Genomic DNA, 27,417 nt, shown 5'->3' with positions numbered 1-27,417 from the left:
GACTTCAGGCGGTGGGTTTTTCACCTCTGAACGGTTATTATGTGCTCTTATTTTATTTTTATTTTTTAGAATTGCTCTGATTATGTATTAGCACCAGCGCGCTAGGCAGAACTGTGCGTCGCTGTCTTCTCATTCATTTCCACTCTGCATCGACAATGTAAGGATCACAGCGAGAGCAGCGCGTTGGTCCTGCGTCATCCTGTTAGTGCTCAGCGTAACCATTATCGTAGTGTAACCCTTAACCCTTATCCTGAATACCCAAGCGTAACCATTGAGTATGCTATCTATACATCTTCATTGCCCGGGATATTCAGTGTGACCAGCTAGCGAGCATTGCAGGACGATTAACTCGACGGGTCGCCGTAATCCGGTTGCGCAGTATTCCAATGATCGCGATTGATCGCGTATCGCACAGCGCAGTAATATATGGATGTGGGCATGGTCGTTGCATCGGCAGGACACTACAGGTAGCGGCACCGCACTTTCATCTCTTAGACAGCTTGTGTTGCTTAATTCTTTTTGATATCTACGCGCATTTCTATAGCTCCCTGGTGTCTACACCAGGGGTGAAGAAACATTCCTTAATCATTTAACCAAATGGCCTAGGAAGGCTTTGTGTTTAAATGAGTGTTACCAGTTTCGCCTCTCGAACATGCCCGGTTTGTAGTGCGCACTACATAACGAAGTCAAGCCCAGTCAAGAATGGTTAGTTGGTTTATTGGGGTTTAACGTCCCAAAGCATCTCAGGCTATGAGGGACGCCGTAGTGAAGGGCTCCGGAAATTTCGACCACCTGGGGTTCTTTAACGTGCACTGGCATCGCACAGCACACGGGCCTCTAGAATTTCGCCTTCATCGAAATTCAGCCGCCGCAGCCGGGATCGAACCCGAATCCGAGTCAAGAATGTGTGAAGTCTCAGAGTAACTCTGGTAAGCTCGCGCGGGCTAGTTCGGAGGAGCGTCGGGCAAGCTGCAGCCAATGTGAGGAAGCTCGGGTAAGTTCGGAGGAGCGTAGCCAGCCGTAGCCAATGAGAGGGTGACCTTGAGGGTGACCTTGGCCAAACGTAGTGTAGGAACAGCCCATGTAGAAATAAGATAAATATTGCTACGACTGGCTTTCGCGAACCCGCGGCGGCGCTAACAGATCAGCTTCGGTGGCCACTGCACGAGAGCATACATGCTATCGCTGCAGCCGATCACGCCTCGCATTAAACTGCAACACACTCTCGCGCTGTGCACTGCACACCGTCGTCTTCATCAACTGCTAACAGTCCCAGCCAGCGGTTTAGCCAACGATGCTAAACACTTGCTTTCGCACGTCTATTCGGTTCAACTACGTTAAAACTCTACCACTTTTCCCCTTGTTTCTTCACTTGCTATTGCTTGTACACACTGGCACAAAAGTTTCTCGGCCGCGGGTGCAGCTAATGGGAGTGAGTTCCCTCCAGTTCCCTGGGACTGAAATGGCCAGGCTCAACTCTACATTGGAGTTTCACGGTTGAACGACCTTACCTCAAAAATGCTCAGTCGCTTGGCGGTAACAGCAGTCAACGGATTTCAACCCCTGTACTCTAAACAAGAATACGCTCTTATGGGAGTAAAAAGGGACTAAAGTGCCCTCTAGCGCACGCTAGAGAACAGTTTACTCCCTTTTCAAAAAGAGACTAAAAAGAGATCGAAAAGGGAGTAAACTGTTTTCTAGCGTACACCCTTAATCGCTAGAGAACAGTTTACTGCCCTTTCAAGAAGGGAGTAAAACGGGATCACAAAGGGAGTAAACTGTTCTTTAGAGCGCACCCTTAATCGCTAGAGGACAACTTTACTCCCTTTTTACTCCTTTTTGTTTAGAGTGCGGGCGCAGTTTCGAAGTCACTTGCACGCGCGGTTGCTTATTACTGCGCCATTACCTGGACCTGCCGGTTAAGAATTTCTGGTTGAGGCCAATCACCCGAAAATCGCTTTGGGAGGAAAATGAGCTTCGCGCATACACCTTCCCCATTCCTTCTTTGCTTTCCTCGCGTCGGCGCCATTAAAATAAATCCTCCTTAACCGCGCCCCGAAGATTGTTCGATATTGCCATCAACTGCAACTCATGCGAGTCACGTAATAGGAAAAGAACGTAATCCGACGAGATCGTCGGCGAAGGCAGCTTGCCTGACTATATAGCCACCTAACCCGGGGTAACGTGGCCGAAAACTACCCAAACTAATAATAAAAGGGACGCGGTGTATAGGTAAGCCAGAAAAAAGCGCTAGATTGGAGGGGAAGAGCTTTTAGTCGGGAAAACACGCGTTCGTGCGGTCGTATATATTGCGGCACGGCGCGGTGTTTCGGCATCCGAAGAGAAAGTTGTGACCGTCGTCGTTCGGCGCGTGCGGTGTCTGCCTTTGCGGCCGCTTTACGACGAGAACGAATGGCCGCGGCGTTGAAGTTGGGAGCGCTAAGACTTTCATGTCTAAAAAAAGAAAGAAAGAAAAGAAGAACGAGCGGAGGGTTGTTAGGTGGAGAAAGGATGGCGCTTCGTTGGAGGCGATATATCTGGGTTCCCGCCGCGTGGTCAGAATTTATCCAGCAGGAACGAAGTCTTGGCGAAATTAATTGCTCGGCGGAACGGTGGAACTTGGGCGGTTCGCCGCCGCCGAAACTTAGGAGCCGGTGAACAAAGGATGCCGCGGCCTTAGGAGGAAGAGGTTTCGAGCAGCGCCGTCGTGCCTCCGGGGAGGGGGGAGGGATCGGGGAAGGTGGTCGCCTGACGCGGTAGGAATTGATTAAAAGGGCCCGGTGCGCTGGAAAGCCACGCGGTATACATGTAAGAGCTTTCGAGGGATATCTTTCAAACGAAAGAAGACACAGCACTGTCGCCTTTACAGGACCTCGTTTTTATTTAACCTTTGTTGTGGACATGCGGTCGAAACGGTATGCAACGAAAAAAATTCAGGGGGCACTCTGGCTCTCTAAAGTGCTGCAGTGTGAAAGCATTTCCTGGCGCACTGTTTGGCATTGACAGCGAGACTGTTTGTGCTGTACTAGTGCTTTATATGACTACACACTTTGACCACACATTACAACTACACACTTTGACTGCCGACTTTGACTGCTTCTTTAGCACGACTCTCTCTCTGCTTCGATTATTTAGGTTGTGTCCAGGGCTCTGTTCGCAGTAATGAGGTATTTAATGTGGTCATCCACGGACGCCTTACGCCACCTGTCGGAGCGGACGACAGCTATCTTTTATTAGTTGTCGTCTGCTCCAAAGGGGGGCGTCTGGCACCCGTGGGTGACCTCATTACTGCGAATTCGCGCACTCTGACGTCATAACCATTTCGACCAACCGAAAAGCGTGACACCTCTGCTGACAACCTTCTGTCGACAACGATGAGGCATTAAAGGCTTTCGCCTTAATATTAGCGGAATAAACCTTATTCAAGCGCCGTCTTTGTATGTAGGCACTGGGAGTATGATCCGGAGCGAGTGATATCGAGCCTCTATCATTGCCCCTGGATGCAAAAAATTTAAGATAAGAAGGCAGATTCGTGTTCCATGAAATTGTGACTACGGTTGCATGCGTATACGCCGCATTAAATCTAACAAACAACTTCGGAGGCGTAGAGGGGGGGGGAGGGGGGTATTGCGGTCCCGACAACTATGCCTATGTGGTTTTTTCTTACTACGGTAGAAGTATCGCCAATAAAAAATTCTCTTTGGAAGCCTGCACTTGCAATCTTGGCAGTCGTCACGTCATCGTATATGGTTCGGCGGAAGCAGGTGCCATTGGGAACGCCTAAACCTGTGGGTAAGAAGCATCAGGCAGCAATGAACGGAGCGTAGCATTCGAAAGGAAGCGACTGAACAGCTTAGAAAGAAAAACAAAAAATGAAAGAGGGAAGAAAGTGGAAAACAAACGAGAATAGAAAAAAAAAGCAGCAAATGCATCGGAGGGAACGGACACGAAACCCATACGCCCGTTTGATCTCCAAACGCCTCCGACGTCGGTGTCTTGCCGGGTCATCAAAGGCTGTTCTTCTCCCCGGTGGCGTGGCCGTTCTCGGGTCCCGTCATCACGACAAGACCGAAATCGTCTTTAAATGGTTCTTCGATACCGCCATCACCGCCGCTTTCACGCGTCGAAATGGACCGGCGGGGGCGAAGGGAAAGCGAGGTGAACGGCGGCGTACGGCCGAAAAAAAAAAAAGCCATTCCCGTCTTTTTTTTTTTTCTTCCGTTCTCGGTCTGCGCCGTCGTCTTCTCGAAGCGAGCGCGATGGCGGTCGGTTGGTTGGCCGTGGAACATTTCTATATCCCCCACATCGGTCGTGTAGAGAGATGACTCGGTGGGCGGGGCTTTCGTCGAGGTTTCTTCGCGCATTTAAAGGCTTTATTGATTTTTTTTCTTGGTACGATTTCCGCTCAGCGCCTGTTCGTACCTCGTTTTTATGGTCTTCCTGCGTGGGAATGGTCATGCGCTGCAGTGGAGTCTTCGCTGTACTTTTCGAACGTCTTGAGCGATGGCAGTTTGGGCTGAGCGTTGTACGCCGCGCCGTGGACCGGAGAACGGCGGGATGTGCGAGCGCCGTGTATAGGGGGAGACGACGGTGAGAAACGGAAGCGCTTTCGCAATGGCTTCGCTTACACGATCCGTTTCGTACTAGCCGACTAGCCGGAACGTGTTGCGGCCGTTTGTCTGCTGTCTTTTCCGTCTTTTTTTGTGGCTTCTTGTGCTGGCAAGGAGGTCGGAAACCCAAAGTGGTAGCGCCGAAAGGGTTGGCAAAGAGGCTGTGAACCCGAAGTGGTAGCACCGAAGCGTCGGTATAGAGAGGTTACGAACCCAATGTGGTAGCGCCGAAAGTGTCGGTAAAGAGGTTACGAACCCAATGTGGTAGCGCCGAAAGTGTCGGTAAAGAGGTTACGAACCGAATGTGGTAGCGCCGAAAGTGTCGGTAAAGAGGTTGCGAACCCAATGTGGCAGCGCTGAAAGTGTCGGTAAAGAGGTTGCGAACCCAATGTGGCAGCGCTGAAAGTGTCGGTAAAAAGGTTACGAACTCCACGTGGTAGCGCCGCACGGGTTGGCGAATAGTCTGTGAACCAGAAGTGTCGGTAAAGAGGTTGCGAACCCAATGTGGCAGCGCTGAAAGTGTCGGTAAAGAGGTTACGAACTCCATGTGGTAGCGCCGCAAGCGTTGGCGAATAGTCTGTGAACCAGAAGTGTCGGTAAAGAGGTTGCGAACCCAATGTGGCAGCGCTGAAAGTGAAAGTATCGGCAAAAAGGTTACGAACTCCACGTAGTAGCGCCGCAAGGGTTGGCAAACAGTCTGTGAACCAGAAGTGTCGGTAAAGAGGTTGCGAACCCAATGTGGTAGCGCCGAAAGGGTTGGCAAAAAGGCTGGGAACCCGAAGTGGTAGCACCGAAGTGTCGGTAAAGAGGTTACGAACCCAAAGTGGTAGCGCCGAAAGGGTTAGCAAAGAGGTCCCGAACCCAAAGCGGTAGTGCCGAAGTGTTGGCTGCCATGTAGGGTTCGTTTCGCCACTTGTCAACAAATGCTCCTCTAAGCAGCTGCAAGAACATATTTTTTCCCATTTCCGAGATTTGCTGTTACGACCAAACTGCACTGTTGACGGAGCATAGCCGCATGCAGCAGTTTAGGAAAGAAGTGTTCTTTAGGCAGTAGCAGGAACACGAGATGGGCGGCGCATCATAATAAGTGGCTTCCTAAGTCTTTGTTCGCGATTTGTATTTCCAAGGGCTGCTCCAATCCCGGGACCACCAGGTCCACCACCAACGCAGACCTTCCTTCGCCCGTGGGCTTTCGCGCTGCTCATTAAACGTCACTCTCGGTTGAAGTTTTTAGAGGTGAGAACTGCAGCACGACGAGCGTTGAATTTCCCGCACTGGTTAAAAGATTAGCGCATTCAGAATCTCTACTGTGTAGTGTGACAGTTTTTAGCTCGATTGGTTACGTGGTCTGCTTGCCATTTGCTGGCTCAGGCTTTAGTATCGTAACCGGCGACAGACACTGCTTACTAGGTATTAGCGTTAATGCGAACCGGCATCTACCAATGGCAAAGGAATGAAGGAATTGGCTGAGAAAAAAAAAATCGTGTCAAATGTAGCCCCAGGGCTGTATATTTTATTGAATCAACTCGTTTGATTTTAGCGTTTTCGTGCGATAAGCGTCTCTCGATAGGAATATAAGAAAAAAACCATGGCTGTTGCCGTTACGAAAACCAGCATAGTTATCATCACTGCGTTTAATCGCCATTCTCATTCTCTTTTAGTCCTGAATGAAGAGAAGAACAAGTGCAAAACGGTGAGGCAGCGTATAAGTATCGAGCTTTAGCAGCATCGAACGAATATTGCGTCATTAGCCACCTTCGCTATATGTGGTACAAATATTCGTTATATACGGATACCTACTTTTTGATGCCAACGTATATAGCGAAAGAAGACTAATTGTATGCCATCACTTCGAATGTCCTACGTCAATTAGTTTGGCTGTAAGAGACGTTCGAAGTTTCAAGAAGTCACGGGTTGAGGAATCAAAGGCCGTCGGTGCGAATCCCTATGATGCGCTACGCTTTGATTCGACTAGTAATTTTATGTTCCGTAACGCGCTGAATCGTTTGATACCAGTCCGAACATTCCAAGACAGTTAGGTGGTCCATTTTCTGTGTACCAATGGTACCACCCACTGGTCCCACTTGAACGACTTTGTGGTTTATAGTAACGCGACCTTGAATAATGCAACTTTTCCATTGCAGCTAACAATGGAAAAGAAAGCACTTGGCATTCTCCATGTGGTACGAGTTTTGCTTTGTACGGCGTTACATTCTCACAGGGGTCCCTATCATTGAGTGATATGGTTGGGCGCCCGAGCACACCACTCTTCCGCGGCTCCCGCATTTCTTATACATATCGGCTTCGATCGCACGGACTGTGCACAGCCTGGCACGCGCCTGCTCTGCTTCCTATGCAGGTCGCCCAAAAGTGCCGCTTGCCACGCAAAGCACCAGCGTTGTCCTGTTCAGAGAACCCCTCAAAGTACGGGGGTGCTTTGAGGGGTGTCGTGGGGTCGCTGGTATAAAGACCCATGGGTGCTCGCCTCCTATATAACATCACTGGCGTAGCTGCAAGCTTCCGCTGTGTTAAACAAGGGTTGCACACGCTGGAAGTCTGCCCCTTGGGAGTCATTCATTTCGTCGCTTCTTCTCAACTGGTGTGGCTGTGTGTTTTCTTATTTTTGTTTTATTTCTTCTGAGGTAGTGACCCGATGCGCAAGGCTGAATAGAAGGCTCCAAAGCTTGCTCCACAAGGAGTAGCACCCTAGATAATCTTCAATTGGATACAGCGGGCGCCTCGCACCGGTCAGTTTTCCTCAGCATTCGTTGAAGCGAGTGGGGCGCCCGGTTTTGCGTATACGCGAATGCTGCTCTCTATGTGTGCTCGCTGCTATCTCAGGCGGTTTAGAAGACGCGCTCGTTTTAGAGGCGCGACCTAGTGCGCGTGCGAGCGTGTGTGTGTGCTGATAAGAGTGGCGTTTGTTTCCGTTCGCAGCTGTTTTTCGAGTTTTCTATCCATAGGATCCCAAGTTTAAAGCGACTTCTTTTTCTCTGTTCTTCCTTGAATGTCGGTGCCAGGTCACCGTTCGCGCGGGAGATGTCGCGGAGTTGTCCGACCTGTCGGAGGCTGCCGAACGCGTGCTCGTCACTCTTATAGAGATAAGCACTGCTGCTGAAGACGCCCCGGTGCCGGCGTGTTTCCGTCTTCGATTACATGTGTCAGCCACGTGAGTCGAGATTAACGTAGCAGGAGTGTCCGGTGTATATTTTCAGAGAACAAGGGGCATGGATTGACGACCGGCTTGAATGTTCAAGTACGCATTGACGGTCGACAAAATACTGTTGGCCGCAGGTTGACATCCGGGACCCCTGCGAGCAAATTGTCACCGGCGTCCGAGAACTCCGAGCGGGGCGTCGCAGCACCCGCGCCCGACTGCCCGGAGCCAGAACTGGGGTCCGGGGAGATGCGGTGGAGCGTCACCACAGGTTGGTCCCGCCCCGAGGGCGAGGCAGGGGGAGACGCCCCCAAAGAAGACATTCCCGCAGACGCGGGCGATAACCAGCCCTGTAACCAGCGGGACAGGGCTGGGCTGGATGGAAATCACGCCGCGACGAAGGCCGGACTCGACCCGCAGAGACCCGAACGAGCCCGGACAAGGCCGCGGGCAGGCGAACGGCTCGGGAGGCCAGGGTCACTGAAGGAATCCCGAAATCGCGAGGGCGCCGCGAAAACGCGTGCTCGTCACTCTTATAGAGATAAGCACTGCTGCTGAAGACGCCCCGGTGCCGGCGTGTTTCCGTCTTCGATTACATGTGTCAGCCACGTGAGTCGAGATTAACGTAGCAGGAGTGTCCGGTGTATATTTTCAGAGAACAAGGGGCATGGATTGACGACCGGCTTGAATGGTCAAGTACGCATTGACGGTCGACAAAATACTGACGGTCACTCCGGGTAGCAGTAATCATTGCTACCGAAAATCATCGCAGCGTACACTTCGGTCGCCGATGTTGAAAATATATATATGGACGTGCTCGTCAGACTGTCGAGATGTGTCGACACCATCAGCGCTGAGGATGAATGTACGCTGAGTGTGTCATGGTGTGCAAACGACGATTATGACCACTGATGACATGGTAATGACCTCTTAGTGCAACAACTGCTTGCCGCTGCATTTTTTTGTTGTTGTTCTGTGGACGCCATTTCACCCCTCAAGCTTAACGACGCTTTAATCTTGCTCCGTTTGGCCCGTAGTTTTTGAAAGTACGCTGCCAAGTTCTCTGCTTATTTAGAGGCTTCGTTATTTTCGCTAGTCCATGAATGAAACGTTTTCATATGCCATGGCTGTATCCATATGCATGTTTATATGCCATGCCTATGCATGTTTGTATATGCGAGGTAACGGTATTATTTTACGGGCCCTTAAGTGGAGCAATGAACATAGAATTCTGTATCTAAAATGACTCGGGCACGGAAAGGAGTGCAGATAAATTATAGACCTTACAGGCAAGGCCGATGTAGTTATACTCCACGAGAAGCGAGCAGAATTTCACCGGGAAAAATTCAACGTGAATCGTAGCCACAAAGTGCAGTAAAAGAAGTCGGTTTGAGGAAAATGTGTCTAAGACCATAAGACCTAGAAAAGAGGAATATATGTAAGAAAGGATATGCAAATGAGTCGGCAAAAAAAAAAAAAAACACGAGATTAATTCTCATGAAAGGCGGCGAGCGGGTATAACGCTGGGACACGCTTTTAAAAAGTAGCTTCCTACTTGCGGAGCTTGCACTCAGTGAGACTATACACACGCACGAATGAAGGAGGAAGTGCACTGGATCGTGTTGCGTTGTCTTCTCTGCTTATATGCACATAGGTCCTTCCTGATCCCGACCCAAATTCAACATGACATGTTGAGCCTACTCATAAAAGCTCAACAAGCTCAACATCACCTCAGCATGAATAGTTGTTAGGTTGCTATCAATATACAACTCGCCCTGCTAAGGCTAGGGGGATAGAAGCAGGCTGCAATCGCATGCTGGCGTTCCATAATAAGTGTACGCCAGAAGAGGTCTCAGAAGTCCCTGTATTTTATCGTTTGTTTTCACTGAACCTACTTCTTCCTTCAACTCATCCAACTTGACTCTGCGTGGTCTCTGTTTCTCGTGGCTGTGTTCCTCTTCTTCCAGACGTGAGCTGTCTCAGTTGATAACTCCCCCCTAAGAGATACCAGCACCGCTTTTCTGCATCTCCTGTTTGGTCGTCTGCTTGCTATCTCTCTTTTCCGCGTCCATCCTTAACACTAATATTTCAAGATATCCTTCATCCCCTCTCGTCACGTGACCAAATTCTTCATCCCCTCTCGTCACGTGACCAAACTTCTTCATCCCTTCCCCAACCAGCACAGCTAATCGGCCCATAATATTGCAAATAGATGGTTTCAATCTGGTCTTTTGCAGGATCGGCATTTGCCACTACGATTCCAATATTGGGCCGATTACCAGCGCTGCTTGGGTCTTGTCACGTGACCAGACTGGTAGAGCTTTGACTCCTATAGCTTCGCTGCTGTCTTTGCGACCAATACCGTACTCCTTGTTAAGGTGATTCCATGACGGATCCTTTCTGGCAAATCCTCACTTCCCTCTAAGCACCCTCATCTCAGTCACTTCCATCCTCTTGCCATCCCTTTCTTTCATAGCTGATGATGTTGATGAATGTTCATGGCGCCAGGGCACCTGTGGCCAAAGGGAGCCATGGCACGAGTGTTTTTTCTTCTGCTCAAGGTGGGGTCAAAGACCCATTTCCCTAGCATCTCACCCCAAAGAAGCCGAATACCGGACCAGGGGAAAGCTTGTACCCATTGTAACACCCGTAGGTACCTGACGGCACTCGAGTAACCTAATTCTAATGCCGCCAACTCTCTAACCAGCCATATCAGTTTTTAGAATTTCGAAAACGCGATTACCTTCGTGGCTGTGGCTTCCTTCTTTCTTCCTTTCTTCCTTTCTTTCTTTCTTTCTTTCTTTCTTTCTTTCTTTCTTTCTTTCTTTCTTTCTTTCTTTCTTTCTTTCTTTCTTTCTTTCTTTCTTTCTTTCTTTCTTCATTTCTTTCTTTCTTTCTTTCCTTCTTTCTTTCTTTCTTCCTTTCTTTCTCTCTTTCTTTCTTTCTTTCTTTCTTTCTTCGCTATTTCTTTCTTCATTCTTTCTCTCTTTCTTCTTTCTTTCTCTCTTTCCTTCTTTCTTTCTTTCCTTCTTTCTTTCTTTCTTCCTTCTTTCTTCCTTCTTTCTTCCTTTCTTTCTTTCCTTCTTTCTTTCTTTCTTTCTTTCCTTCTTTCTTTCTTTCTTTCTTCCTTCCTTTCCTTCTTCCTTTCTTTCTTTCTTTCTTTCTTTCTTCTTTCATTGATGTCCATTTTTACAAAAAGGACATCACGGATGCTCAGACTGTGGCGGATGCTAAAACGACTAGGCCACCGCTGTGGTTTTTTCAGAGCTGCAGTCTCGATTACTTTCATCATGGCCGGTCTCACCGCCGATACTTCAACAGGATGCCCCGCCCGTAACGTTGCGTCCGAATGCTGGACGTGACAAACTCAAGGAAAAGTTCAGGGGGCACTTTGGCACACTAAACTGCTTCAAGGCGGAAGCCTTTCCTGGAGCACTATTAGGCATTGACTGAGAGACTGCTTGTTATTGACTAGTGTTTTATTTGGCTGTATCTTTAACTGCGCATTAAAACTACACACTTTCAGAGGCGCGTTTCACTTCTCCCCTAATGCGTCTCTTTATCTGCTTCTTCGACTTCGGCTGTATCCACGACTTCCTCAAAGTTTAGGTCGGGGGAGATTTCCGCAGATGGCTCGTGCCCGGTGAATTCTTTATGTTTGATCGGGTCTACGTCGACTACTACCGCCTTGTGGTCACTGAAGTGGAGTGATATGTAGTCTAGATCTTTGACGCTGGGGTGGGTTCTGAAGACCAAATCCAAGCAGCTTCCGTACTTGGTGGTAGCTTTGTCCCGTGCAGTAGACAAGTGCAGACCCAGAGATTTCTGCATTCCATCTAGGAGGTCTTGATGCGTTCTGGCATCCTGGTTGAAGTCTCCTACCACTATCATTGGGCCAAACTTGAACCAGCTTGGTAGCACTCGTCCCATGAATTCATGGCCAGCCCGTTGGGATATGTGAGGTGACAAGTAGACGCACACCACGTTAAGTCCACTTTCGAGCTTGACACCGCACACTTCCCCCACATCAGAGTGCAAGTCGTCAAACTGTAGCGGTGTTAGGTTGACGTCTGGGTGCGCGTAAATGGCAACTCCCGCTGCTTGGTTGGAAGCACGACTTGCTCCTGTAACGTAGTGAAAGCCTTTGATCTCAACTGGTGCCACCAAGGGATTCATCCATGTTTCAGTTAGACAGAGAACCTTGCACCGAGCCAAGACATGGTCATGTGCGACGTCTTGACCGTGTAGCGACAGTGAACGTACATTCACACAAGCTAGTGGAAGCTGTGATGCTTCCATGAGCGCATTGCACCGCTGGGTGATTGTAGTCAAGCGATGCTCGTTTAGACGCCTGAACTCGTCCATGAGGCTGCGGTTTGGGTTGCTAGTCAAGCCGTGGCGGAACTTGGCCGTGCTGGTCGGCAAATTTCTTTTGAGGAAAGGAAATGTATCTGTCTCGCATATATCGGTGGACACCTGAACCTCACCGGAAGAAGGGAGGGACATGAGAGTGAACGAAGACACCCTATTCAGACACCGTATGCCTTTGAAAATGTTTTTTTTGAGGAAAGGAAATGAATCTGTCTCGCATATCTCGGTGTACACCTAAACCTCGCCGTAACGGGAAGGGAGGAAGATGGGAGTGAACGAAGACACCGTAGTCACTAGACGCACCTTTGTTCATTCCAAACCATCGAGCTGGCATGGCGAAGTGGTAGCGTGCTCGTCTCGCACTCCGGAGACCGGGGTTCGATTCTCAAGCTCGGAAAATTTCCTACTCTGTTTTATTTGTTTATCTGGTCTGACTAGAAAGGCCAATTGGTTAAGTAAATCCCACTAACTTGGAGCATCACTATACGATCCCTTTAATTGGTTGCATGGTTAGTAGCCAAAGTGCAATTGGCCCCCTTTGAAATTCGCGCACTGTGACGTCACGACCGTTTCGACCAACTGAAAAGCGTGACATTTTCTGTCGACAACTTCTGCTTACAACGATGAGGCATTAAAGGCTTCCGCCTTAAAAGGCACATCCTCGGGTCGCTATCCGGTACATGTCCGTTGCGTCACTGACCAGCGCGTCCGACGCACGCGACCCCTGCCGTTTCAGAGCACGCTTGGCGCCGTCGAGAGTGAGTTAAATGGCGTTCGCCTCCTCTGTGCTCGCGCGCATGCTTGGCTGCGGCGCTCTGAATGGACGGGCCATCCATTACAGGGAGCCCTGTACTTTCTTCGTCGAAACTGCGCCGCAAACAGACCCTTCTCGACTCGCTTGCGACACCGCGCGCGCGAGCATTCAAAGAACCGGTCCAGTTCGTTACTCCGGCCCTCTTAAAAAACATGGCCCCTCACAGAGAGGGACGCTTTAAGAGCGAAAAACGTCTTCGGCAGCGCGAGGGAAAACAAACACAGCAGGGGAAAAGAGCGGAGGTGGGTCTTTCACACCGGAGGAACTCCCCGCCCCCCCCCCCCCCCTCCCCTTCCTTAGTTGCGTATTCAGGACTGCGAGGCCGGCAGGCAGGCAGGCAGGCATTCTCGCTTCTTGAACGGGAGCCGCGATAATTAGGCAGCTCGGCCCGGCTCATTGTCGCCTTGGATGCACCGCAAAAGGCTTTGAAGAGAAGCACGTGAGGGCGCCGGCACTTCTCTAAGGAAGTCCGGAAGGGTGAGAAGGAGAGAAAATGCAGATGCATCGTAGCAACATCTTTGTAAGAGAGGTTAAGGGAGAGGGGGATGCCAGAGGTCTGATTACTCGGCGGCAGCCATGCATGGAGAAAGAGAGAAACTCGCGCGGCGTTTCACATAACGAAAAGTGTCGCAACTAACGCTAAGCAACCTCCGGGTGTTCTACGTGAAAGACAAGATTGTAAAGACAAAAGGAAATGAAGGGGAAAACTCCAGAGATGAAAGGAGAAGGATATGACTGCGTCTCCGCACTAAAAAGATATGAGTAATAAGTCTGGATTCTTAGCTGTACACGCGTTGTGCGCTGTATGCAAATTGAGTGCGGAATGCAATATGCAACGCTATTCAAAATCCATTATAGGCGCGTAACTTCCTCGCGGTTGCCGGGGGTACTAGAAGAGGTGGGGTTTCCGTCTGTAGCTTTGCCGACCGTAGAGAAACCGATTACTCGCAGGTCAGCCTGTGGCGCCCTCTGTCCACTCAATCGTTCCTCCGAGGAACAACGCCGTGGCTCGCCCCGTTTTCCCTTGCGGCTTCGACAGGGTGAATGCACGCTTCGCCATCCATCATTCAGGCCCGTACTGTGCACTTTCGCACGCGTGGTGCCGCCTCCCCTTTGTGCTGACTACATTGTGGATCTATATATATATATTTTGCTGGCATATATTGAAGTGCAGTGCAGTGGTTGATCTTCTACTATGCACTCATCGTGTTTGGTGAAGCATTTGGTGCGTTCGTGATCACTGCCAACGCAATAGCTTTCCTTGTTTTTCAACAAACATTGACGAAAAAACGGGTAGGTAAGCAAGCCAGAAATGTGTCGTCTGTACGGTATAGGAATTTCGGCGGGAGCAGGGCTCGGGTGTCATTAAAACGAATCAGTCCGGAGATTTATTTACTGATTAGAGTAGCATGGTATGATTTCCAAGACTGCAGCCAGGACACAGATATGTTCGGGACAAATATGGCCGCTTTCCTGCGAGGTGTCGGTTTGTGGGAAAAAACATTGTATAGGCCTCTCAAGCTAGCTCTGAAGCTGGCGCGCACAGCGTCGTCTAGCGGAATCTCCTGGTTCTTTGATAGCGCGGGTCTGATGCCGAGACGATACTAAAAGATGCACAATCTCGAACCAGGCGCTGCCGCTAGACGTCACTCTGCGCACTGCGGAGTGCAGACGGCGCGGAGTTCGAGCGCTCTACACAGGTCTGTGGACTGCTGTACGGCCGAACCTCGCTATAACGAAATGCTTTATAACGAAATAATGGATATAACGAAAGAATGACGATTCCCCTTGGAAGCTCGGTCAACACTTGCTATAACGAAGATAAGCCTATATCGAAGTAATCGCCGGGTGCCTTCAATTTTGTTATAATGAGGTCCATCTGTATTTACAATTGAACAGGTCGTTTGCTTACTGGCTTATTTTGGTCCGTCAACTTCTGCAGTAATCACCGTGCACTGTCTGTAAAATGAATTTTTGCCTTACACAGTCTCAAGCATCCGGTTTCATAACATTGCGCCCATAGACAAACAGGATGGTGCATAGAAACCAATAAACCAAACGCAAGACGATTAGGCGGGTACGACTGACTGCCGAATTGATGTATACCATCGTGTTCTTTGTGCACTGATTTCAGGACATACTTAATGAGAGCGCTGTACTATTCGGGTTTTTTTCATGCATTCTGCACTGTGCAGTCATTTGACGCCGGTTGTACGTACTGCCGTCGAATGAAATGCTAAAAGGACATCTCAAACGGAAACAGCGAAACGAGCATGTCTTAGCTGAGGGAGATTCAACGTACACAGCAGCTCGTTTGTGCTTCTGAAGCGCTAATATCGGTACGCCTGTTGCAATGTTAATAAAGTACACTTGTATTTCCTCTCTGGCGTTTAATATCTGTGCGTTTCTTTGTTAGCGCTTCATTTGTCCAGTTCTCGTTTCATTATACGCTGATGACACGTTCTTCTCACGCTCTGGTCGAAATTGATGCTCGGCAAGAGTCGTGCATTGTCACTCCGTTTATTGACGGAATAAGACATACTGTACTCGCTGGGACCTTCTTACTATTTCTTTTTCTGGAGGGGGGGGGGGGGGGATCTTACTGTGTACACGTTCCTACGTCTCTAGTCTTTGTCGGAGAAAGCCTCAGTTTGTTCTGATGGACGATGGACTTCATTAGCTTTCTCCGACTGTGTTACCTCTCTTGCCTCACCTACGCATAATGATGCCTTGTAATCAGCTATGAAGAAATGCGGGCTATAGTTGTGCAACTTCAACAGCTCATAACCTACACCTTTTGAGACTATTGATTCTAAGTGTTGAGATATACGAGGCCGAAGAACGTGCCAAGGCGGGCGGTACGGCTGAACGATCACAGTGCTTCCTCATCAAGATCAAGGAAAGCTCATCCCCGCTCTTTTTCTAAGGCGGCCGAAATACTCCTCACGGCTATTATCATGAAACTGCTGCGCATGTAAAGCGGCAAATGAGGTCTGTTCGTTTCTTTTTATTTTTATAAAAAGAAACGTGTACAGCCACGCGAGTCTTAAGACTATTCCTGCAATTGCTACTTCGCTTTGTGCTACTGTTTAGTCGTATGTGACGGGGTGGAAAAAAAAAAACGATTGGCTGCTGGCTTTCAAGACTGGACGGCCTAACGCCTCACGCTTTTGCGCGGCTCAAAGCACGCCGATCCCTCCGTGAGGAAATTACAGGACGTCTTTCGCGCGCATTTTAGACTCGCGCTATAGCGAGCTGTATATAAAACCTCTTTTATGGCGCTATTCGGTGGTTATTACGTTGCGAGGTGGAAGACGCCAGCAGCCTCTTTCAATATAACGCTCGCTTTTCCTACGCTCGGGGCTTTTGTTTCTTTGTTCTGTTTACCCACGAGAACCGGTTGGGCTGAAGGCGCTCTATCGCCGCTAATTGAAACGATCGCGACCGCTCTCCTGGGCATACGCGTGCGCATCGGAAGCGTGGCTATTTGCGCGTATATAAGAAAGCATTAACGCTTGCATATTAAAAGAGTTTACGTGGCCACTACGGCTTTAGCGGATGATTGACCGTCACGGGCATCCACTGGCCGCCCCCCTCCCCGTCCCCAGAACCCCTTAACGAGGGGTTCCGCGTACTTTCAATAGGCGTGCACTCTTTGCGTCACGTTGTTTTGCTGCGTCTCACGGTTTTTCTAACGAGACTGTTATTTATTGCGCCCTATACCCTGTGAAAGCTCGGTTTATGCTGTTAGTTATTCCGGACTGCGGGCGATTTTGGGAACGGACGCTGGTGGCGTAACCAGTGGGCGTAAGGAACGCCCCTAAAGGAGCTCGATATATGACTTCCGCCTGGCGTGCAAATTAATGAGCATACTCCGGGCTACCTTTGAGGAACGCTGTGCTTTCAACTTAGCGCCTTTATGCCGTACTAAGGTTTCTCTAAACTATATCTTACGGGGAATAAAATGGCCACAGCTGGCACAGGATAGGGATAATTGGAGAGGTATGGGAGAGGCCTTAGTCCTGTAGTGGGCGTGGTCAGGCTGAGGATGATGGTATCTTTCGAAGTCAAGGAGTATAAATTTAACGTGCCTTGTTTGCCTCAGTATTAGTTCTCAGCTCGTCTGAGAGCGCTGAACATTCTGCAAAGTAAATATTTGATATGCACCCTTCGATCATGTTATTAATAATCACTGGTGGTTAAGTAAGATTATATGAAGTTGTTTATCGCCCAAAACTGATGTGTATGCTAAAGCCGCAAGGTTGCAGCGGTTGTAAAACACGTAAAACAGTGATTGTTATGGAATTTCACTGTTGTTTATTCATAATTTTAATTTACTCTTACAGGTGCTGCCGTCTCATCGGCCGCCGAAGTCTATCGACTAACAAGTCTAGGTGAGTTGAATATCTCTCTAGTCTTTTCATTTTGTGTGAAGGGAGTAATTACTCATTGACGTCCACCCGAGCGCAGCCATACGGCTACAAAGGAAAGCTGTATAGCTTTCCTTTGTAGCCGTATGGTTGAGCTCGGGTGGGCGTCAATGAGTAATTACTCCCTTATTACAAATCTACTCCACCTTGGGCGATTTCCCTAAACATTTGGTCAACTCTCCTCATTTTACTGTGCCTTACGGAGCCGAGTTAATGAAAGGCACAGCATTTCCTAGAGCGCAAATGCAGCGAACGGGCTCTGAAGTTTCGGCGTTGTATTGAGGGGAAATATAAAAATAGAAAGAATTAATGGCAGTGAATTTATTTTCATTAAATTCCTAAATCATTCAATTCTCTGAACTTCATCTAATGGCAAGGCGAACAGCATGCACGTGTCCACCCTCCGTCGCGGCGTTGCACAGAATAGGCGAAAGTGACAGGAGAGCGCCCGTAACCATGGCAACGGCCGCTGATCCCCAGGTCGCCGAGTCCGGTTCAAGCACGCGAATGGGCGTTCCCTGTAACATTAGCGTTCGGCACGCCAGTCAGACCGAGTACGTCGAGTACCCGACTGCAGGCCGCCCTGGAAACCAGAAGCTCGCCGACGACCTATGCGGGCCCGAAAAGGGGCGCCGTCCTCGGAACAGGCAGCTAACAGGCGCAGTAAAAGTGAAAGTGAAACGCCTTGTTTTTCCCTTGCCTTTTCTTAAATACCACCGCCGGTCCAGACTGGCTAAGCGAGATCCTCGATCTCTTGAGGCGCACCGGCAGACTACGTGAGCAATGCACGCCAGTGCGTTGCCCCTGTAGTGCTTGAGGCGAGGCGCTCCTGTCTTTTCTTTTCGGAGCCGGCGAGACGTCGCGTCTCTGGTTTCCGCAGGAATGTGTACGTTTTTGTTCGGCGTGTATTTTGCAACGTTCTTTCGGCGGATTGACTCTGTCTTTTTACCTATGGTCGCCCTTATTTCTGATACAGGAGCCGGGGATTAACGTTGCTGTCTAGAGATAGATATCAAGTTTCACATCATCGGCGACAGCCATGCCAACGATAAGGGTTCAAAAGAATCACCCGGTGAAAGAACCGCTGTAGGATGGAGCCCTTGATACGGCGTGTATTTCATGCTCGGCGTCAGGTTTCATTTCTGCATGGCTACGCTGTCGATGAGAAATACGAAAGGAAGGGAAGAGGTTCACAGGTGAAGGAAAGAGATGTTAGGTTAACGCAAAAGCAAATTCATAAAAACAAAGTCACAAGGACCCGTTATTCCACTATGTGTTGGCACTGAGATAGCATTAGGAGCTATTGATGCCTTTTCCGGAAGTGACGTCATTTCCCTCTGGCCAGTGGGAGTGCTCCCGTCTGGTGACGTCATTTCCCACCAGCCAGTAGGAATGCTCCGATCTGGTGACGTCACTTCTCCCCGTCCAATGGGGGAATTTTAAGACGCGATGCATTTGGCCCGGCGATTCTATTGCTATTGTATTAAATGCAGGAAGATGGGAAGGGCTGGCTGCCTAAGAGAAGGGTTTCAGGCTGTTTGCTACGAAAGAGGAGATGGCTTTAAATAGCTTCAAGAAAATGAGAGAAATTACCCGTAATCCGTTCGGCACTTGCTTTCGAGTTCTTTAGCAACGTCCCTACTTCGTAGATAGCATCGCAGACAGACAGCCTGAGATAATGTGGGCCGGCCGTCATAAGCGACAGCAGAGGAAGCGCCGTACGGTACTGCAAACGTTGCAGCGTTTCCTTCAGGGCTATTCTATTTTATTTTATTGCAGGAAAAGTAAGTTGCTGTACGCATATTCGCTTGCATGCGTGCTTGCACGCCTCGCGACGTATGTGAATGGTATCACTGATTCCGCCCCAAAGACCAGTTTAATCTAGAGCTGGCCATATAATTACTAACGCTGATGCTGCTGTTTATCCTTTAAGTGTATACAATGAAGCAAAATCTCTGAGTTGGATAACAAGCTGTATTATCTTCAGTGCTTCAAGAAAAAAATGAGGAAATAAAGTAAGGAAAGGCAAGGCAAAGCTTAGAACTGTAGCAAACTTTGTTTTTTAGTTATGCTGTATTGCAACCTCTTTTGTAGTATATATTGCAGAAAGCTGAAGCTCGCATCATTGTTTACTCCCCGCCGTGGTGGCTCAGTGGTTACGGCGCTCGGCTGCTGACCCGAAAGACGCGGGTTCGACTCCGGCCGCGGTGGCCGAATTTCGATGAAGGCGAAATTCTAGAGGCCCGTGTACTGTGCGATGTCAGTGCACGTTATAAAAACCCAGGTGGTCGAAATTTCCGGAGCCCTTCACTACGGCGTCCATTATAGCCTTAGTTGCTTTGGGACGTTAAACCCCAGTAAGTAAACCAAACCAAACCAATCATTGTTTACTCGCCGTAAGTTCTAATGTTGCTTGCAAAATAACCGATGGAGCCTCTCTGTTTCCAGCTCTGTGCACAGAGCACTTTTATTTCTGTATTTCTTGCCTCAGTATATTTACGCTGCACCAAACGACATGCGTGAAATCGCAGCTCTTCGTCGGCAAATTGCGCCAGCTTGCCTGTCGATCTAACCAGTGTTTTATTTTTTCTTCCTTAACAACGTAGCAGTTAAGTCTTGAAGACGCTGATTGGTCACGGCAAGTGGTTTTGTTTCTGGCGAGCGCCTTCCCTCCATAATGAGGCCCGTCACAGTACATCGCTTTTATCGTGTTTTCCTACAGCCAGCGCGCGTCAGCCGTGATCGTTGTTTCGGCGCAGGTAATTCAGCACGTTCTCCCTTCCTTCATCCTATCTCTCTCTCCTTCTTCTCTCTTCCTTCTTTCGTTTGTGCTTTCGTTACTGCGCTGTCCAGTGCCTTCTCCCAACGCTCCGCGAACGGATTTTGGCGGCTCGCACAAAGACCGCGTAATTGTATTCACGTCTTCTCTTCTCCGTGTTTCTTCTTGAAGCTGACTTCCTTCTCTTCTGTTCGTTTTATCTTTGCTCTTTTATGCCCGCTCGGTGTTTTCCTGGATGCAGTTTTGATATTTTTTTTATTTTCCCCCTCCTTTCACGCCCCTAACAAGTTCAAACAAGCGGATGCAAGATGTGATTAGGTGCAGGCATACGCCGCTCCTAATCAGCGTTAAGTGACGTCTTGGATTTTCGTTCCTTTGGACCATAGGGATTGCCTTTGCTTCAGGATAAGGTCGCTCTGAAAATAAGACACAGTGTTGCCCAGTGCTAGAATAAAAACTAATAAATTCGCGAGCCCAAGTCAAGGACGTAGGACGAGGGGACGCCGACACCGTCATTTGCATTACAGCGGGGGCAAGAAATCAAAACAAAACAAAGATTTCACAATAGTTTGCAAAATTGTCTGGAGGCGTGTTAGGAATATGTTTAACGGGGGCTTATATAGCGGAGTTTGTATATGTAGGTTATATTCGCCCGTACACAGTAATTTTTCAAAGCTACTTAGGCCCGAATACTGTTCGCAAATGTTGATTCAAGTTTAGCCAAATGAGGGAAACGAATTAACGGCACACCTCACGTCCAAGTTTTGGACAAGGGCCTCTTGAACAAAGCGCAAAGTAGAGGTGAGCAAAGTAAGGACAACAGATGCGCACGCACGCACGCACGCACGCACGCACGCACGCACGCACGCACGCACACACACACACACACACACACACACACACACACACACACACACACACGCGCACACACACACACACACACACACACACACACACACACACACACACACACACACGCGCGCACACGCGCACACGCGCACACACACACACACACACACGCACGCGCACACGCGCACACGCGCACACACACACACACACACACACACACGCAGGCACGCACGCACGCACACACACACACGCGCGCACACGCGCACACACACACACACGCGCACACGCGCACACGCAGGCGCGCGCACACATACAAGAATGTGCTCATTTATACTTTGCGTTTTAGCGAAAGAAACATGCAGTGCCAATCTACCCAGTTTGCCATTCCAAGTTACTTAGATTCATAAGCCTGTTAATCTCGGCCGCTGTTGCGGCCGAAGACCCCACCGAGCGTGCTCGCTATCCTGCAGCCCCACCGCTCAGAGCCGTAAGCGCACTTGGTTTCCCGCTGCACGCTTGTAACGATTTAATTATTCGTACCTTCGTTTGCCCGTGTACGTTCGCCTGTTAACGATTATTAGTGGTTGCTACCCGGGCAAGTTAGCCACCGCGTTCGCCATTGCTGACATCGGGCGAATTAGCGCGCGCAGTTCGGAGAGCAGTCGCACGTTTAACCAACCAGGGGCGGGCGCCGACGCGAGAGAACCAACCCGCTATACGCGACACGCAAATTCAGTTCGTGGCGCGACTCGCCCAGTTGTAGATGGAGTTCGCTCGAATTGATTCCTCTCCGGTAGCTCGATGCAGCGCGCAGTCATTAGCGTTAAACGATCGCTGCGACTGCTGCTGCTGGCTGTAGTGTTGTTACTGGTCTTTTTTTGTGTTTTTCGTGTTTTCGGTGTCCCGTGGCGCGGGTAAGTGCGTACCACGCTCGTTGTGATTAATAAGAGGACGGGTTGGGTTCCAGCGAGGAACGGAAGAACAGGAACAATGACGGGTGGAACGCGGAAAACCTAGCACGACGGTCGAAGAGGACTGCTCCTCGTGGACAACTTTAGTGTGTAAACCCGTTGGGCTTCGCTAGTGCGGTGCAGTGTTGTGGAGGGCTACCGCGGTAACTAATCAGGCGCCCAGTCCTCGGCACTCGTTGCAAGGAACTGCGCCGTTCGTTAGGTACGTAGGTGGATGTGATATATAGGGTCGGTCGGGAAACAAGGTTGTTAGATGAGTTCGAATGTATAAGCTTTAGTTGGCTTGTGCTAACAGGTTGTGTTCACAGTGTAGGATGGTAACTGCACTACTGCAACACGGCGTCTTATATATAATGTGTCGCCACAAGGGCTGACACTCGGTTGACTTCCTTTTCTACTGTTAATTAAGAAAATAAAACAAGCGTTATGTTGATTGGCAACCTGTTGGTTGGCCAGTCGGGGGCCACTATTGCGTTTGCTCTGAATGCGGCTGTTCTTGATGTAATATATGCGTATATAACTCAAACGGGAGGGATGGGGGGTGGGGGCTTATATTAGAGTATACGGGACCATCAAGAGAAGGTCGGAAACATGATAGGAAGTCAACGTAAAGTGAAGAAGGCTACGGAGACCTACACACCTGAGTGAGTGAGTGAGTGAAAACTTTATTGGATCTTTCAAGGGTTTCGCGGTTGTGAAGTCTCCGTCGTCTTCTCTGGCGCTGGCGGCTTGAGGCTTCTCGTCAGCAAGGGTGGACCCATATTCCAAGGCTCCACTGAGTCGTGCTGCATCATTCGCGTGCTGCACTAAGGCCCTTTGGGTCGCGAGCTCGCCGCTGGTGAGCCGACTCTCCCATTGCTCCGCACTCGGGTGTTCGTGTTGGTGGAATGCTTTGTTGCGTTCGCATTCCCACGTGATATGATAAAGTGTAGGTGTGGCATCGCACCAAGGGCAGGTGGCTCTGTATTGTGTCGGGAACATCTTATTAAGTATGTGTAGGTTAGGAAAGGAGTTGGTCTGTAATCTGCGCCAGCCGGTCGCTTCCTCCTTTGTTAGGGCTTTGTGTGGTGGTGGATATCTAATTCTAGCTCCCCTATGCAAGTGCAAGGTCTCTGCGTATCCCCCCTCGCAAGCCTGTAGGCGGAGCTCCGGAGCATTTGACTGCCCTTCTCGGAATGCGTTACTTCGAGCTAGGCTGTCTGCCCTTTCGTTCCCCCCTATGCCTGCGTGGCCCGGGATCCAGATTAGGTTATGCCTGAGGAAGTGGAACTCACTCAGCCAATCACAACCCGTCCTGAAGCGGGGACAAGTCGGCCAACTAGGCCTCCGATTGGTCGGCCGCGAGCTGGATAGCTTCGCCAGCCTGTTTGTGGCGTCGAAAGACTAAAATTCAGACAAAGTTTCTTTTTTTGAAAAAGACGACGCCCACTGCGTCGAACTCCTCCTCGGGGAGCGCGACGCGGAGCCGGCTAATAACGCGAGCAACATTCCGGGGGAGACAAAGCAAGACGAAACAAAGAAAACAAAGACAAAAAGAAAAAAAAAGTGAACGGAAAGAGGAAGGGGAGGCGAGCTGGCTTGCCGGCCGGACCGTGTCGCGAGGCGGAATTTTAAGCGACGGCCATTAATCGGGCTAATGCGAATAAACGACTGCGCGCCGGAGCTTAGCGCGCATCAGAAGCATGTAATCAATAACAGGCCCGCGGCGGGGGAGGAGGGGAGAGGGAGAGAGCCGCGCGGCTGGATCGGGCGGAACGTGTCCGCCGATAAAGCAGAAAAAAAAAGAGAGGGAAAAAGCACGTCAGGCGGGGTAAGTATACATCTAATGTGTATGGACGCGATAGAAAAAATAACAAACAAAAAACGACGAACAGTTTCCACGGAGAAGGAAAGAAAATGAAAATGGCGGATGCAGAATAAGGAAGAATGGCTCACGGCCAGGCTGTGAGCGCGAGTCGCTGCAGTGCCGGATGAAATTACGGCCGTCGGAACGCGGGCGCCGGACCGTCGTCCATCGGGTATATACGCCACGAGCGAGGAAATTGCGAGTGACACTAAATTAGCCCCCCCCCCCCCCCCCCCCCCCCCCCGGCTACGTTGGCGCCGGAAGTGGGGTGGTCACTGCGGCTTCCGTAACAAGAAAGGATGGTTCTCCGCAAATCTAACCGTTACCGAGGGTTATGGAGCTAGGGCGCTCGCTATAGCTGTGTTTCAGCGGTCCTCTCTGGTGACGGGTGATAGAGGATCGCGTTGAGTCTAATGAGACCCGACGTTGCAGCGGCTGCAACGCTTCACGAAGCTGCCGGCTGACGACGTATGGGATGAAGTTCGTGACGTAATGCACGTTCTAAATCTGGGGCACCTGGGGTGCGGCCTGGTCTTGAGCAGCCGCTTTTTGTTGTACCGGCCGCTGTTGAACCGCGAAGAAATGTTAGGATACTTTTCTTTTCTTACGAGGAAAATTTAATGCATGAACTAAGCGCTTCTGTTTGTTATCGCTTTTTTACATGTTTATAACACGTGCTTACGCAGGTTTACACCCGTGTTTTGTTATGTGTTTTATTTTTACTTTGTTGCCACTAGCGGCGAAAAATTAACGGACCAGTTTTCGTGACCCATTTCGCAGAGACGACTATACCTCGTTTCACTTAGTGAGGCCTAGGGGAAAAAAAAAGTTTGTTCATTAAAACGAAAACTTAAGGCTTGTACTGAAGCTTCCTGTTTTTTATCGCATTTTATTTAGTTGTTCATTACACGCGTTTACACAGAGGTGCACATGTGTTCTACCATAGTCTTCTTGCGAGGGAAGAGAAATGACAGAAAAAAATCGCGGTTTTCCTCTCTGCCTTGCAGGGCAAGCATAGCGCACATTCTAAGAGAGCTCATAAGCCCTGCTAAACTTACTCTGCGAATGAGTGTCGGTCAAATGCGTGGGGCGACTTTGGCAAGCTTTTCTCTTTTAGCATTTTTTCAAACGCGCGTGGACGCCTTATCGCGTTTCCTGCGGCCTCATAATGGTAAGCGCCGTTGCCGTTCGGTCGAGCGTCTCTCTGCCGCGGTGCCACAATCGCGTCGCATTCCAGATTCGGAATACTCTTGCTGTCTGTCGAATCCTTCACTTGCACCAACCGGCTGCAGCAATACCGCTAGTAGTTGCAGTAGTAGTAGTAGTAGTAGTAGTAGTAGTAGTAGTAGTAGTAGTAGTAGTAGTAGTAGTAGTAGTAGTAGCAGCAGTGGTTTTTATTTTGCATTGAATATAGAAGTTAAAAGAATTTTTGCTACCCCGCCATCTGCTATCGCTGCTGGAAGCACCTGAGCTGAATACCGCTACAATATTTGCGTTATTTTCTAGAGACGATACGTCGATGATCAGGATCTTTGTTTAGGGTGTGCCTCGGCACTACAGCCGAACCTCGTTATAGCGAAGCGGTTTATAGCGAAATAATGGATATAACGAATGAATGACGATTCCCCTTGGATGCTCGGTCAACACGAGCTATAACGAAGTAATCGTCGGGCCCCTTCGACACTTCGTTATAACGAGGTTCGACTGTATTGCGATGTTGAGGCGGCAGTGGTATTCACAACCTATAATTAGTGTGCGCAGATTCTGTTAGGACTTTAATTGTTACAAGCTTTATTTTGCTCGGCACGGTTAATATAGTGAGTTAGGGGGTGTGTAGGTGAGCGAGAGAGTGAGTGAGTGGGTGTGAGTGTGCGAGTGAGTTGTGTGTGTAAGTGAGTGAGTGAGCGAGTGAGTGAACTTAAGGGAACTGCACCACTTTTTGAGAACTTCGCGATATTCAAGGCTTCGGATCTACATAGGCTGTAGGTAAAGCATGCCAAGTATTTTTGCACCAGCATTTAAAATAATGACGTAAACGACGATTGAATTTTGCGCTTCTCCTCGACGCACCGATGAGTGCGGGGAAGTTCAGTGTGACGTCACGGAAGGTATGATTTCAAACTACCACTGCCGTCTGCCACATCCGGCCGTGCCTCGTTTGATGCGGCCAAACAACGTTCGGTGGGCTTTGCCTTCGGTGACGTTAGTTTTTTCCTTAAAAGCAGGCGTTTATAGGTTAGAAATGTACCGATACCTTCGATGACGTCATCATATGCTCCCCACTTCGCACTGTGCGCTGTGGAGAAGCTTGAAGGCCGTCGCGATTTTAATGGGCCATTACGTCACCATTTCAAATGCTAGCCCAAAAACACTTCTCATGCTTTAACTGCAAGTTTCACACATTCAAACCTTTTAAGCTCGTCGAATTCTAAAACATGTGCAGTTGCCCTTTAAGGCGTCAGGACACAGCATTGATGTTCACGAGCTTGAAGTGATTTATTTCTTGTGCGTGAATCATTTTGACTACACCAGTTAAGCTAAATATAAACCTTCTTAGTGTATGCGTTCTGCAGATGCATCACAACAGCGGAATGCTCTGTCCTCCGTCGTATTCGCGCGCATTGGAGCCCGGCAAATACTTACCCCCAAGCACACGGCGGCGCTGGTCCCTAAAGCCCGACATCAAAGAGCTCGCGCGTTTTTTTTTTGTTTTTTTTTACCTGTGCAAACCCAGGCGCGATATATCGACGTCGTCGTCGCCGCTGTTCTACGCATTTCTGCGCGCCTGCTTCGAGTCTTTCCACCGCGAATCCCATTCCCAGCGTTCCCTCTCTTCTGTTTGTATATTCGCTCGTTCGAATGCGTATGCAGTGTCAACAAAGGCGACGCGATAAACATTTGCTTTGAAGCATCCAACACCGCTCCGGAATTGACTACAAACACTGACGACAATATTTTCCGGGATCCGGTCGTACCTGATACGGAACGGTTTGAGAAGTTTTCGTTCGTTTGGAGATTTGCTGTTTGTTTACCCGATGCCTCTTTAGGCCATTGTGGGTTTTCATATTATTATTTATTTTTCTCTCAAAGTACACATTAGAGAGCGCTTGCCGTCAAAATGGGTGCCACTTTTCTGGCGTGCTTTAATTTCTTTCTAACTGCTGTTTTTTTTTTATCCCGAAGCACACAAGGTCGTGTTGTTTAACTACGAAAACATGATTGTCAAAATAAAACGATTACATAATGGGGGAATTCGGCGTATTTGTGTGCGCGTGACGCGAATTGCCTCCAAGCATATTTGTAGTGCGCTCGTCGGCCCTTTCGAAGAGTCTGCTTTATGCAGGGAAGCTTGCTTCTGAAGTGCGCCTTTAGAATGCGCTTAAAACAGGGAATGAGTTTACGCTAACAAAGTGGATACCTTTCTGAAAAGAAAACAGTGCTTTTTCCAGGGGTGGCTGTGTTGTATATGTGCTGGTGATCATCATTATCACCATCATCAGCCTGACTGCGCCCACTGCAAGCCAAAGGCCTCTCCCATGTCTCGCCAATTAACCCTGTCCATTGCCAGTTGCGGCCACCGTATCCCCGCA

The 27,417-nt window shown here is 49.3% G+C and overlaps 1 protein-coding gene across 1 annotated transcript in view; it reads left to right on the top strand.

The window, feature by feature from the left end:
- Positions 1–27,417, top strand: part of LOC149365978 (uncharacterized) — a 247,465-nt gene that overhangs the window by 92,934 nt on the left and 127,114 nt on the right. The window contains exon 3 of the mRNA XM_089547446.1: positions 17,299–17,346. The gene's annotated coding sequence lies outside the window, so the exon portion shown is untranslated. The remainder of the gene's footprint in view (positions 1–17,298; positions 17,347–27,417) is intronic.

This window comes from Amblyomma mixtum, chromosome 1, assembly GCF_055824585.1.
Source record: "Amblyomma mixtum isolate Tamu chromosome 1, ASM5582458v1, whole genome shotgun sequence".
In the NCBI taxonomy this organism is placed as follows: domain Eukaryota; kingdom Metazoa; phylum Arthropoda; class Arachnida; order Ixodida; family Ixodidae; genus Amblyomma; species Amblyomma mixtum.
Note: the sequence above shows the minus strand (reverse complement) of the source record. Positions and strands in the feature narration are given on the sequence as shown.